Source organism: Caloenas nicobarica, chromosome 2 (assembly GCF_036013445.1).
Source record: "Caloenas nicobarica isolate bCalNic1 chromosome 2, bCalNic1.hap1, whole genome shotgun sequence".
Classification (NCBI taxonomy): domain Eukaryota; kingdom Metazoa; phylum Chordata; class Aves; order Columbiformes; family Columbidae; genus Caloenas; species Caloenas nicobarica.
Genome location: NC_088246.1, coordinates 145,305,088 through 145,318,778, shown reverse-complemented (window position 1 = coordinate 145,318,778; position 13,691 = coordinate 145,305,088).

Below are 13,691 nucleotides of genomic sequence, written 5' to 3'. Positions count from 1 at the left end.
ACTGACATGTAGGTGAAAAATAAACTGGAAAGGTTTGGACGGTCCGTCATTCTTTGAATGCCAACTGTCCTGACATTTCCACCCCGTAGAACAATGCACTTTTCTGAGTGTATGGATCTACAATGTTGTCTGGTAATGCCATTCTTACATTATTTTTGTCTAATCTTTGCCAATTTATTTACGCTTGGCAAAGTGTAATTACACATTTATACACAGTAAAAATGAACTATGACTGTTACTTGTGCTATTAACATTCATAGTACATTATGGCATGATGTCTGCTGTATTTACCAAATAGATATGAAATGTGTCTGTGACAGAGTACTGTAGATGGGATTGCTCAGAATTATGGAAGGAAGTTGCCATTTTTGTCTGTTCCAGACTTTGCATATCCCTCCTATGTGTATAATATATTGATTAAAAGATTCTGGCATTTCACTTTGTACTATAGCAACTGTTGCCTGTTCCCTAAATGACAGTCAATAAACACGACCAGTGCCCTCCAGATATCTACAGGCTTCTGTTTTTCTAATGGCTCATTATACATTCCCCACATACTGTGTCTGCTATGGGATTTCTAAAAATTATAGTATGGCATTTCATCAGCCGCTTAGAAAATCCTGTTATGACTCCATGAAAATCCACAGTAAGAATATTGTTTGTTCCCTGAGTTTCCTACTTCCCTTCATCCTACATGAGTAGGAGAAATGTAACCCACCAGCTAAATTCGTCTACATCTCTAGACCGATGGGAGGCCTTATGAGTTTAGCTCTGCACATTGTATTGACGTTGTTCAATGGAAGATGTTCTAAAACCACAAATGATAATTCTGTTACTTCACCAGTAGAATACAGAATCTCTTTAGCTGAACTCTAATAACCTTTACCAAACAGATTTCTGTATCTTTCATTAAAAATTTCTGATTAGAAAGCTAGGAAATATTTTCCTTGTTTACATAATGCAGATCTCCTTTTTTCTTAACTTCTGCTGGCCACTTCTCACTTCAAAATGGCAGAATCAAAGAAGTATCTTAAGAAATGGGGCTACTTAATAATGCTGGATATTCAAGCTGGAATTTACACACCCTCTTTCCCCCACTGACTAGAAGAATAATATTTTCTAAAGGAATTTGCAAAGAAATGTACTTCTGGAATCACAAAGCAACAAGTGATAGGTGCCTATGAAGTTCCAGTCGATAGGAAGCACAGACCAACGGGCACCGTACTTGCAGCTGATGATGACTTGCAGTACGATTGCCTCTTATCTTTAAATCATTCAGCACTTGCTCTCCTTGAGTGATTTCTGCAGAACTGAAGACAATTCAGGATTTCTTTTGATAAATGGTTCTTGAAAGCCCAAGACATGGTCTGTCTGGAGGAATCCATGGCCATCTGCTGAGAAGCTAATGTATTCATCTCACACATACAAAATGGTTTTCTGGATGATGTTTCACTGCTTTGCACTAATATGACTTTATTGGCATTGAAATCAACTTGCACCAATGCAAAAAAATGGATTTGGCACCTGACCCATGGGTTCCATTTAATAACACAAAAAAGTCAAATATAGCAGCAGGAGACTATGTGGGAGAAATGGATTCCTGTAATGTCCTATTTTCCTTCTAATTGCTCCATTACTAAAATTTGCATTTATCTCACATTGGATAAGAAATCAAGAAGAGTATGTCTTTCTCCTTTTTTTTCTTTTTTTGGTAATTTTTCATTTTCAGCCCTAGTAGAATCCAAATCTCTTGTTTATTCCTAATTTCATAAATATTTTTGTAACTGAACATGAGTTGCTTTAAAATATCGTAGGTAATCCCTCATATATTTTCATCACTGGCATCATGACAAATGTTGTCTGAGGGACACATATAATTTTTGCTGTCGTGTTGATGATGAATATAGTTTCCTTCAAGCTACAGAGATTGTACTGTTTCACCAGGGTCAACTGTCTCCAAGGCTTGTCCTCAATGCTGGAGAAAATGTATGGAAAAAGCTGAGGCTGGCACCTATGATGCAGCCCTGCAAGATATACTGCTGAATATCTTTCAACCCTGACAAAAATCTCATGTGCTATGTTTCACCCCTTACATAAACCATCTTGAAGTTGCCAGAAAGAGCTGATTGACCTCAGGGGAGTTACTTTGATTTAAAACTGGTGCAGAATCCAAATCCGTTGTTTCCAGTCTTCACTTTTAGAAATAGCCATTTCAAGTGTGAACTCAACATTTTCAAACCCGGTAATGTAAGAGATCATGCACCCCTTTTCCGAATTCTTGTCACACCAGATCCTTGGTTTACAGTCACAGCATTTCCACTGAAGTCAGTGAACCCACCTTGGCTGTTGAAGACACAGGTGTAATCAGAAGTAACTCTACTAATTGAATTAATGCATTTAACCACTGTAACCCTGTTAACTTACAGCACAACAAGGGACATATATTTGGCTTGTGAGTCTGTAAACATCAATGAGCATAATTTTTTTTTCTTCATTGATATGAATTTATACTCAGAATCATTGTGGAATTTGGCCCCTCTTCTAAGTTCTCCATACTGATGCTATTTGGAAATTCCATAGCTAGTACATAATCTCTTTTCAGTTTAGGCAAATACAGTTTACTATCTAATTGTTGCTGTTCACACATCTTCTTTTGATTCTCATTAATTATAGTACTATTTTAATCATCAGGATTTCTGGATAGTTTTCCAATTAATTCCCAGTAAGTAGGACTGAAGAATGCACTAAATAACCTTTAGCCACTGCCTAATTTCTTATTGTATTCAGGTGTACCATAAAGAGCCAGGTCCTCTTTTCCATAGCTGTCCTCCTAACAGCTTTACTCATATATCAATAAAATGTGTTTCAAAGCATAATATTCTCTTGGCATAATCATCTGTTCATTCAGAAATGCCATCTGTGCCTTGCTGGCGACTTCATTCTTTTATGAAACTGGCAATGGTGACAAAGTTCATTTGAATTCCCAGGATATGCAATCATCAAACAGTTTGAAATCCTCTTTTCAGAGCCAGTTTTCCACACTGATAGAACTTTTAAGTAGAGATAATTCATGATTTATTGTTGGTGCTGTTGTTGTTCAATGTTTCATGGAACGATGTCCATCATCCTTCCCCTCCTCCCACCACCATTTTCTCTACCAGCTTCTTAGCTAAGGCAAGATGGATGAGAGTCCCTGTGAGGCCCATCAGCACCTGCTTTTTAATCAGCAGTACAGATTGCTGTTGACTTAAATAAAGCTTATTTCCCACTCAGGGACTGAGCACATTGCCTTCAAGCGGATCATATTTAAAAATAATCCTAGGAAATTTTCTTATATCATATAAGGCTTGAGAAAGAAAAAAAAAATCAAACCAATATCTTTTGAGTGTGAAGGTAAATTACTGTTCCTGTTCATATTTATGAGAAGGACATATTCCCCTTTGCTTCCTTCTAATACTTTACAAGCACTGACTTGACTGCTAGATTCCTCAAGCTTTTGAACTCAGCAGCTAGATGATCAAACAAGCTCAGCTATTCTTGCTGTTGATTCTTTCTTCTAGATATTTTTTTAATTTTTAAGATTCAGACACAGAATTTTGTAGCAGGAGACACAATGATTTACTTTTCTGTACCTGTTTAAAATGCATTTTGCAACGAAGTAAAGCCTCTGGACTTGGTATTCCTCAGTAAATAAACCTCTGTGCAGTACTCGAAGCACACTCATCCACAAATGGAAGAATTAAAATCCCTGGTTCCTCGCTATGAAATCCAGTGGGTAGAAGGTGCATAGTTCCTTGCTATACATCTGAACCACATACTCTTTTTCTTTAGTGTTTGCTGTGATTAATTTACAGAAGGTTATCATGTAGCATTCCCTGCATATTCTGTTGGCAACCTAGATGCTGACTTGGAGTGTGGATGGTTAGGCTCTGAAGTGCCTAAGTGGTCCTTCTCAAAACAGTAAAAACCTTAATGTGAAGCTTTTCAGACAAGCAGGAGTTCTACAGGAACGTAGCTTGGTCCTTCTCAATCTCCCTCTGAAGTAGTACATTTCTCCACAATAATTATAATTCCCAGTGCTTTGCTCAGAAGGACCTGCATTCCAGGTCATCACAACAGAGCAGTGCATTGTCATGTAGTCAGGTAACAGAATTTGTGTTGGGTTTTCTGGCCTATGTAAATAGGCAGAAAGATGGGATAATTTCATGCTGTGAAGCTGAACTAGAAGTCCAATTTCACTCCCTATATTGGACTCATGCCAGGTTGCTTCACTGTTGACTTTTTCTCTATTCTGTTTCCATTTGGTTGTGTGAGACATTCACAGGCATTTGTGCTTCTTGGTGATGTGGTTTGAATTCCAGAAAGCACTTGTATGAGCAAAGACATGATCTGGATATTTTAGCTTGGCCAGTATAAAACAGGGCATGATGAGGGTGAGCCAGGAGGGAGCCCAGAGAAGTAATATGGCTGGCAGGAGTCTTGACCTCAGCCAGAAGGAGCCGGGATGCTGAGCATCACGTCAGGTCGGATCAGGCCTGGAAACAGTTGATCAGGGTCAGGCACAGCCCAGTGATAGCGCAGCCAGTCTGGGATGATGCGGCAGCTCCTAGGCTGAGCCAGAAAGCTCAGGCAGCAGGTCCAGACTAGGGCCAGCACTGAGGATCTCTGATGAACCCCCTGTGAGCAGAGGAGCCAGCTTTCGGCTCGGCCAACCCCACGCCTTCACCCACCAGCTATGCACTCAGGACCCTGACAAGGTCTGGGATAAAGAGACTGCAAGTTTTAGGTGCAAACTTTCATTATAACCATTATAAAATGAGCTGAATAGTGTTTAGAAAGAAATTTGTTAAAGTAGGCAGTACTACAGGTTTTTTATTGATTCTCTCTCAGTCTGTAAATACAGGTGATTAATTTACAGCCTGGAGCATGACTTTTTACTACAGCTATTACTGGGAGCATAGAGGGTGTTGAACACTCAGTAAAGCTAGTGATATATCTTGTGTTAACTGGCATGACTATGAGGAAAAGGTACCAATATTTGTGAAATGTCTAGCCTAATGACTTCTGTGATAGCTGTAAAGGATCACAACTTTTTTCTAATGCTAACAAGGAGCTTTTATCCATAAAACCTCTTCACTCTGCCATACCATACAGATTCGGTTTAGTGATACCCTAGTTACTAATTCTCTTCCAGCTATGGATTTAAAGGAATAGTGCATATGCATTTGCAAGATCTGCAAACGTGAAGAGAGGGTTGTTTTTCTGTATGTTAGATTTCTTAAATCAACAAAAAGTGATACAAGAGCTCCCAGTCTTGATTAGGCCACTGGCTTATTTAATGCAGTACCTTGTTCACAACTCACAGAACTCAAAATACAGCATCTTTCTGAATTTTAAATCTATGCATCAGAATGCTCTGTAAATTCACTTTATACAGCATAAATAGCCCAAAGTTATCTCATTGGCTGGAAAATCTGGCCCATACTATGGTCTTGCACAGCTTTGACTGTTTACTGGAACAGTTGCCAATTGCAATCATAAGAAAAGAGGCTGAAAACCACTTCAGAATGTTACTACACTTTTCACCTGTAACATTGTGCTAAAGCCAGTGAAGTTCGGAACATGTCTGGATCCAGGCCTAAGCCCAGAGGTCACCTTGGCTAGATCAAACATTTTATAAGGCCTTCTGACTTTACCTTGCAGAACAGTCTCTAGCAGCAGATTGAGATTTCTCAGTAATGAAGGCAGAACTGTGTTGTCATCCCAAGAAAACGAACAGAGTCAGGCCCATAGTATTAGGAAAGAAAGGTGAGGACATAGAGCCGGTGCTCTTCTGGGCTGAAAGGAATGCATGGCCTGAACTCCACAGGTTTGTATTTCAGGTGAAAAATTTGGTTGAGTGGATATCCTAAATTTGGAAGTAAATATTTCATCATCTAGCCTGAATGGAGATAGGAAATGTGGACAAAATTGAGCTTTAAGCTCCAAAACTAGCAGAGAAATTTCAAATATTAAGTTTAAAAATGGCTAGAAGTGGTTCTGAGAGAAAAGCCCATCAGAAACATTGGTTAAGATGTGTCAAAGCAAGAGAAGAAAAACTTTGAGCTAGCAGTCTAAAGACCTTTGCAAAAACATCTAAGAAAAGGATCAGGTAGAACAACTGATAGCTTGTCTTACGGCTTTCCTACAGATAAAGCAAGGCTTTGAGGATTTAGTGCACTTGGTATAATAGAATCTTCCTTGACTCCTTTGACTTTTGCTCTTTTTTTTGAGTGAAGAAGCACCGCGGGTACTGAGCCCATGGTGCCTTGACTAGTATAATTGGTCTCTTTAGGCTCATACTTACTGCTGCTTTTAGGTTTATCTCCAGATCTATGGCAGTATGGAGACCAAGATGTATCAGATCTACCGTTACAGTCTGCTCCTCTTCAAAGTTGTATCAGACTCTGCAGAAGCCAGAATTATTTTTTTACTTGGGGAAATTTGTACAAAAATATGTCAACCAAATACACCTTACCAGGATAAATTCACAGTATATGAAAGTGGTAGTATAGCTTTCTCTTTTTCAATGTAGGAATAATCTCAAAAAAGACTGTTCCATTGAAGATACTCTTGCTACATAACCTTTGCTGGTGTTTTAAAAAAAAGCAGGAAGGAGAGAAAGAAACATTAACATCAGGTCTTTGTAACAGATTTCTGTGGTATTCAAGAGCACACAGAGGCTACAAGATCTACAGTCATGACAGTGACTGTTGCCTTTGTCATTGCTGAGAGTGAGTTTGAATTCTAAGTTTATGGTTGATGATAATGAATCCAAGACATTATCAACATGACTGGCATTTTACACACATAATTATGGTGACAGCAAAATTGACAATGTCCCCGTCACCTTGGCATGTCACTTGTGATGTGTCATGAAAACAGGAAAAATGCAGGCACTTGCTTTTCATGTAGTGGACTAGTAGACTGCAATTGTAGCTTCGGAGCCCTTTTTTAGAGATGTAGTGCAAACCTCTATGTTAAGTACATGACTAGAGTAACATGAAATTAAGACTTTTTCTCCTGTTTACAGAGGACACATATCCCTGATCAGTCATTGCCGTGATCTGAGCATTACACTGCCAGATATAAACAGGCAGACAAAATAGTCACATTAGAGAAATAATGTCAGCATAACCACCTGTTTGTTTGTTTGTGCTTCCACCAATCTGCCAGCTACACTTGATCCAATGCATTGCACCAGGCTCCTCACACTTACTGCAATTCCTCTACTCCACAGATCCTGGTTCCATAAAATGTTCTTTTAATTTGGAAGGGGGAAAATGCCTTGCACTTTTCCATCTATGCAGCAAGTTATATATATTTATATACAGATTGTACACACACACAAGTATATATAAACCCAGGAACAAATGACGAGCTTTTTTTTCTTTCTTTCTTCCTCACTTTTAACATCAGGGAATGTGATGCTGCCTAAATAGCCTTTTTTTCACCGCAAGTGATACAATGATGTGATGTCACAGATGTCAGCTACCATGGTAAATATGGGTAAACAAATGCTGCAGTTTACAAAAAAAATCTTTTTTTTTCCAGACATTTGCCATCTACCCTAACGTTGTCAGTCATCTTCAGAAAGAATGAATGAATTATGAATTTTCAAGTCAAAATCTAATGATATCAAGCAAGTTGTCCTTATAAGTTATCAGGGGTAGACTCTGAATGCATATTGAGTGCACCAGGTCTGAAAATAACAGCTCATTTCCCTGTGTGAGGAGAGGATAAGAAGTCTCAATATATTGTTATACTTGAAGCATGAAATTACTTTTTTTACAGTCCCAAATTATAAACTTCTAAAACAAATAAAAGGAAAAGTTACCTAGAAGGTTAATTGTTATGACTGAAAATCTGTACCAGCAAACTAACAGATGCCCTGCACTCAAACATTTAAACAAATATGAATGTTTATTTTTTTCTTTCTAACCTGCTCAACGTGGTATAATTTCAGCAAGGTCATCTTAAATTATTGAAGTATAGTGAGTGCATCTTACTGGGAAGCACTCTGTGTATATGTTGACTAATATGCTCATCTGTATTGTCTGTATGGATATATGCATTGCGAATCTGAATTCACATTCTTAGAGGAACATACTACAGTGCTCTATAAAATAATGTCATACTTTATACTGCGATTTTACTGGCTTACTTATTATTTAACCACCTTTAAGGTTATGTGTACTTCAAATTATTTAACTGCAAGCACAGGCTATCTGGAGGGTTTCTTTACCAGGCTGTTGAACATCACCTTGTATGGCCGTTGCTCCTCATCCAGTCACAACCATGATTGATATAATTTCTCTGTCCTTAGCTAACTGGAATTTCTCTTCTCAAAACAATTCTTCCATTATCAAGACAGACAGAGTAATTTTTTAAGGGGGTGATTAATCCCTTTTTTTTTTTTTTTTTTTTTAATGTACAAAGGATAAAACACTCCACATTTCATTTTGACCTGATTGTCTTGACTCCCGAGCTGCCTGGGGAAAGCAGAGCGAGTTATTCACCGAAGCGGAGGGACTGAGCTTGGGGAGGGCTCCCCCAGTGCCAGTGCAGCTTCTGCTGCTCACTCCTTTCTCCATCTGAATTTCTGAACCTAGTCTCAAGGACACAGAATGCCCATTTTAACTACATGGAAATCAATATTGTACAAGACAGCCCTTGCTTAGTTTGTAAATTAAGATGAATTAGGGCTTTCTCTCAGTTTTGAGTGGACGGCCCTGGCTTCCAAGGCGTGACTTGTAGTAAACCTCACCAGAGGAGCCTGCAGGGAGCATGGGAAAGCCTCAATACCCATGGATGAAAATTCAAGTTTTTCACCTCCACCATTTTAAGTGATGCCCAGAATATGAGAAAAAAAAAATAGTGCATTAACAAGTGATAACATTTGTTAAACAGAAAATCTATACCACCTACTTCCCTTACTATCACTGAGATACTCCAGTATAAATATATGTTCTGGAATGGGTGTGAACAGCACAGACAGATGTCTTAAAACCACGGACAAGGAAAGCAGCAGAGATGCCCACTCACCTACCTGTCCCCTGTGTCAGCCCCATGAATTACAACTACAGTTATTTCCATTGCCATCCCAAAATACACTGCATTACAGTCATGCTTGATTTACACATGGGAGAGCATCTGAACACAAATTAAAATGTATGACCCTAAGGCATCCCAATACTTGTAATCAGTAGAAAGCTTGTATTGAAAAAGAAAAAAAAGGTTGTGCTGTGAGAACGTAATATGTTTAGCTTGCTCGCACATAAAAGTCTTGCAGCTTTCCCTGAAGTGTTCCTCTCACTAACTTTCTAATAGTAAAAATTAGAGAGGGCAAAGCCTCTCTTCCATAGATATAATGAGATGATTTGAAAATGGCTCAAAAAAAGCAAAATGAGTATTTTGTGAAATGTCTATCGCTGTTAGAATCATCTGCCTTTTAGGGCTTTTATTGGCATCAACAAAATATCACTTGCCTTTGTATCAGTTATGTTGATAAAACTTTCACTCATCAATTAGGCCTTTCTGGGTTAGAAGACAAAAAAAGGGATCTGATATATTTAATGGATGGTATATAACTATGTGTTCTCCAGCCCTTTGGTGTTCCTTCCTGCACCGGATAGGTTTGGAAGCATGTGCTCAGCCTGCTGAAACTGTGGCCACTTGGAAGTATGTAAGACTTAAGGTGTAAGAATTTGCAGAAGGAAGTGAGGAAGGGAGGGAGGAAAGGAGGAAGAGAGGAAGAGAAGAAGGAAGGGAGGAAAGTAGGAAGGGAGGAAGGGAGAGAGGAAGGAAGCGAAGAAGGGAGAGAGGAAGGAAGCGAAGAAGGGAGAGAGGGAGGGAGAGAGGGAGGGAGGAAGGTAGGAAGAAAGGAAGGAAGAAAGGAAGAAATGAAGGAAGGAAGGAAGGAAGGAAGGAAGGAAGGAAGGAAGGAAGGGAAAGAGAGAAATGAAGTGAAAGTGAGAGATGAAGCAAGAGAAAGCAAGAGAGGGAGAGGAGGAAGGACAGAAATTTGCCAGTGTTCTCACTGCCTGCGCTTTAAAACAAAGGCTTCTGTGTTTTACAGTTAATTAAAAAAAATAACGAGATTATGGAGATAGAAAAGGGAAAGCCTTAATTTATGTGTTGCAATGACTTTTTTTCCTGATTCTTGATAACTTTATAGCTCTATCATAATATTTATTTCATATATAAAATTGTAATCTTTCCATATACATTTTTGTATATTTATCATATTGGAATACATAAACTAACATATGAGTTAAAGTTTTGTAGCTGATTCTACCTTGAGTGATTTAGCCCTGTGATTTCTTCATTTGCTTCCTGTGTTCAGTACTGGGAGGAAGATGCTTCATCTGGAAAACCAAAACAGCTGGGAAGTGGTAAGAGCAACTTCATAAGCTGCCCCTCTTGTGTTCATTGCTGTCTTCCAGTTAAAACTGCCAGCTGATGGAAGTGCTCTCCCTTTATTTCGGGGCTAATGAGAAGGCACATCTGTACGCTTGGTTACACGGAGTTTAAGAGAAACCAACCTTTGCTCCTTTCAGGTGGGAATTTCTACCTCTGACCCCACGTGTGAGTTCAAGCTCACCCAAGCAGGGTCTTCTTTGACTTTGGATCACTTGTAGGGTTTTAAGGCTTACGGATCCTCTTCCAGGGTTACAAGCGTACTTTTCGGGGAAGCTGATTCAGCACTTGGTCTGTGGAAACCTAAACTCTGTTGAATAAACACTTAGCAGTCTTCACCCAGGACCCTTAGTACTATTATTACTTTACTATTGCCAGAAGTAGCTAATACTTACTAAAAAATTAATATTTATTTTATTTTTTCATGGACTAATGAGAATGGGCCCAGACAGAATATACATCTTAACACTGCAATATTTAGACAGTGTAACTTTTTCTTTGCTGATCTCCACAACTAAAACTTTATTCTTATGAATATTGTTTTCTAAGGTTATTGCATGACACAGCATCTTTCTGAAACGGCAGTTGAGAAACAATCTTGTTTGAAATTTTGCTGGCAAATGAAAACACTACCTATGGAGAAATTGGAAATACAAAAAGTGGCTGATAGACAACAGCAGTGGCAGATTTGCAGTGATCTGAACAAATCAATGTTAAGTACAAGTCAGAGAAAGGAGACACCAACTTCTTAAACAAACTGCACCAGGAAAAAAGAAAAAAGCACAAGGAACTGTTTCTAGGAGTGAGATTCTTATCTACGTTATCAGCTAAATCCTAAAACCAGGAGCACTTTCTAGAGTGCATTTTCAAAAAGGCCAATATTTTTGCATTTATTAAAGCATGACACAGGATTTCATTATGAGTCTTACAGTGTGTTAGGGAAGCACATTGCAAGTGAACACATTATAAGAACTGTGCATGAGATTGTGTATCTTTGTCACGACATTTCGAAATTTGCCTCCATGGTTTTGCAAGCCTAAATGTTTCTTATTTGCTCTGAAGTGAAGAATCAGGGCCATAAAACTGCTGTGAGAACAAATGGGGAGAAAATGCCAGTCACATAGGTAGTTCAGGCTGCCACTGAGTGTTTTTCAGTAGTGTACCTGGCTATAATACACTCTGAGGTATGGCTTCAGCCAAATCCACACAATATTTCTGTAGTGCAAATTTTGGAGATGGTATGTAGTGTCAAGCTCTTACTTAGTAAATTCCATTTAGGTAACTACACTGATAGAATATTAATTTTATGCCAGCTGGTTTTACCAATTCTGTATGTGAATTTACATACATGGCATCCTCCTCACAATCATGCAAATATGTATATATACTTAGTAGTGCAGAAACCCCTAATTACTTTTCAGGTCAGATGAGCCTGTCTTTAAGACTGGAGATGAAATGTTGATGAAATACACAAGTCTGTCACTCATCATTGCTATCCACCATTATCATCACCACCATAGCTAGATAAATGCCTTCTAAAAGCTGTTTATTTTCAAGGATTTACATAATTGAAATAGCCAGGGGTTTACAACATGCTTTATCTCTCAGAAGAATTTGTCTGTCTTCTAGCATTGTAGTCATGTGGTCTCTCTTCTGTCTATTTTTTTTCTTCTGGCTATGCAGTGCACTATGTGTGTTTCCTGATCTTTCTTTTAGATTCCTGACATCTTAATTTACTGACATGCCCTCTAGATTTGGTTCTCTACTTAATTCGCTCTCCCTCCTGTAGCTGGTGAGAAGTGAGGGTTTCATTTTACTTTTGACAGACCACCTGTCCAGTGACAGAATGTCAATGCTGGAGGAATTGTTAGCTTTAGGCTTTCAAATTTGTGCTAAAGAGACTGATGTGCAGAACAGCTGTGAATGCACTCTAAATAGGCTCTACTTCCATTTTGCTTTTACTTTTATGGGGTAAAAAACCATAAACTTTATTATTGTGTTGAAGTTCAGCATCAGCCATAGTTTTGTAAGACTACATTTTCTTTGTTTGCATTCATTTTTCTTTGCCTTTATTTTTTTTTTCTTTCTCCCCCAGTAGAATCTCCTCCTGGGTTCTACCATTCTTCTGATCTTTTAACTTGTTCAGGACCTGATTTTTACAGCCTTTTTTAAAACAAGCAGTCATTCACTCCATTACTGCTCACTCCCATTGAAATCAATTGGCATCTTATAGGCTATCTTGAGTGCAAAGATAGCAAAAATTGGTTTTCATATATCTGCAGAAAAGTAATAATCTCTACTGCTTTTTATTAAGTGATGCATTTCTGCTTACTTATTTACCTAAATATCCATTATCCATTATTGTATCCATTGAACAGCTTTCAGTTCCCCAGTCCACAGATTCTGAAGAGCAATCGCCAGTATAATTTTCCTTTAAACAAATTTTTTGAAGAGGTGGTGGTGTCTGTTTGTTTTTTAAAAATGTATTTCCTCTCTGTTTCTCTCTGATTTCCCTTCATACCCATTTGCTTCCTGATTTCTCCCTTTTTAAAATTTAGTTTTCTCTTGACTGTATTCAGTTAGTTGTACAAATTAACCAGGGAGAGTGAAACTGATTTATTTCACTGAATTTTAAGCATCTAAGGTTCCCAATTTAGTAATTTATGATATATCAAGAAAAACCTTCAGTGATTCAGGCTCCCTAACATTTCAATAGTCCCTTGAAGATGATTATTCCTCTGTACTTATTACTCCTAAATTAGGTACTTTAGTTATTGAGGTAGTAGGTGGGGTGAATGTAAATGTTATTTTGACATTTCATATGTTAGATGAATAATCATGTTCCTGGAGAAGTTATGCCAATTGATAATCACTTCTGTTTCTAATCTGGATTTGCTTGAACTTCTAGCAACTGCTTCTTGTTCCTCCTTTGAATATAGGTAAAACAGAATGGAATTAGTAAGAAAATTGTCCAGTCTTCAAATAATCCATGTATTTTTCTTGAAAATATCTTTTACTTTTCTAATATCCTTTCCACAATGCTGATGGCTTAACAGAAAATAGTCTTCCAGGAATGGTTTCAACAGTGCCATGAGCTGCAGAAACGCAAGAGGCTTAGCTTCTCGGCTTTTTCCTCTTCATATGTCCAACAGTTGCATTAGGTCCCTCAGGCACTGGAGACTCCTAAATCTTGTTCTTTTTCTCTCAAATGCTCCATCTGCTCATGCAAGAGT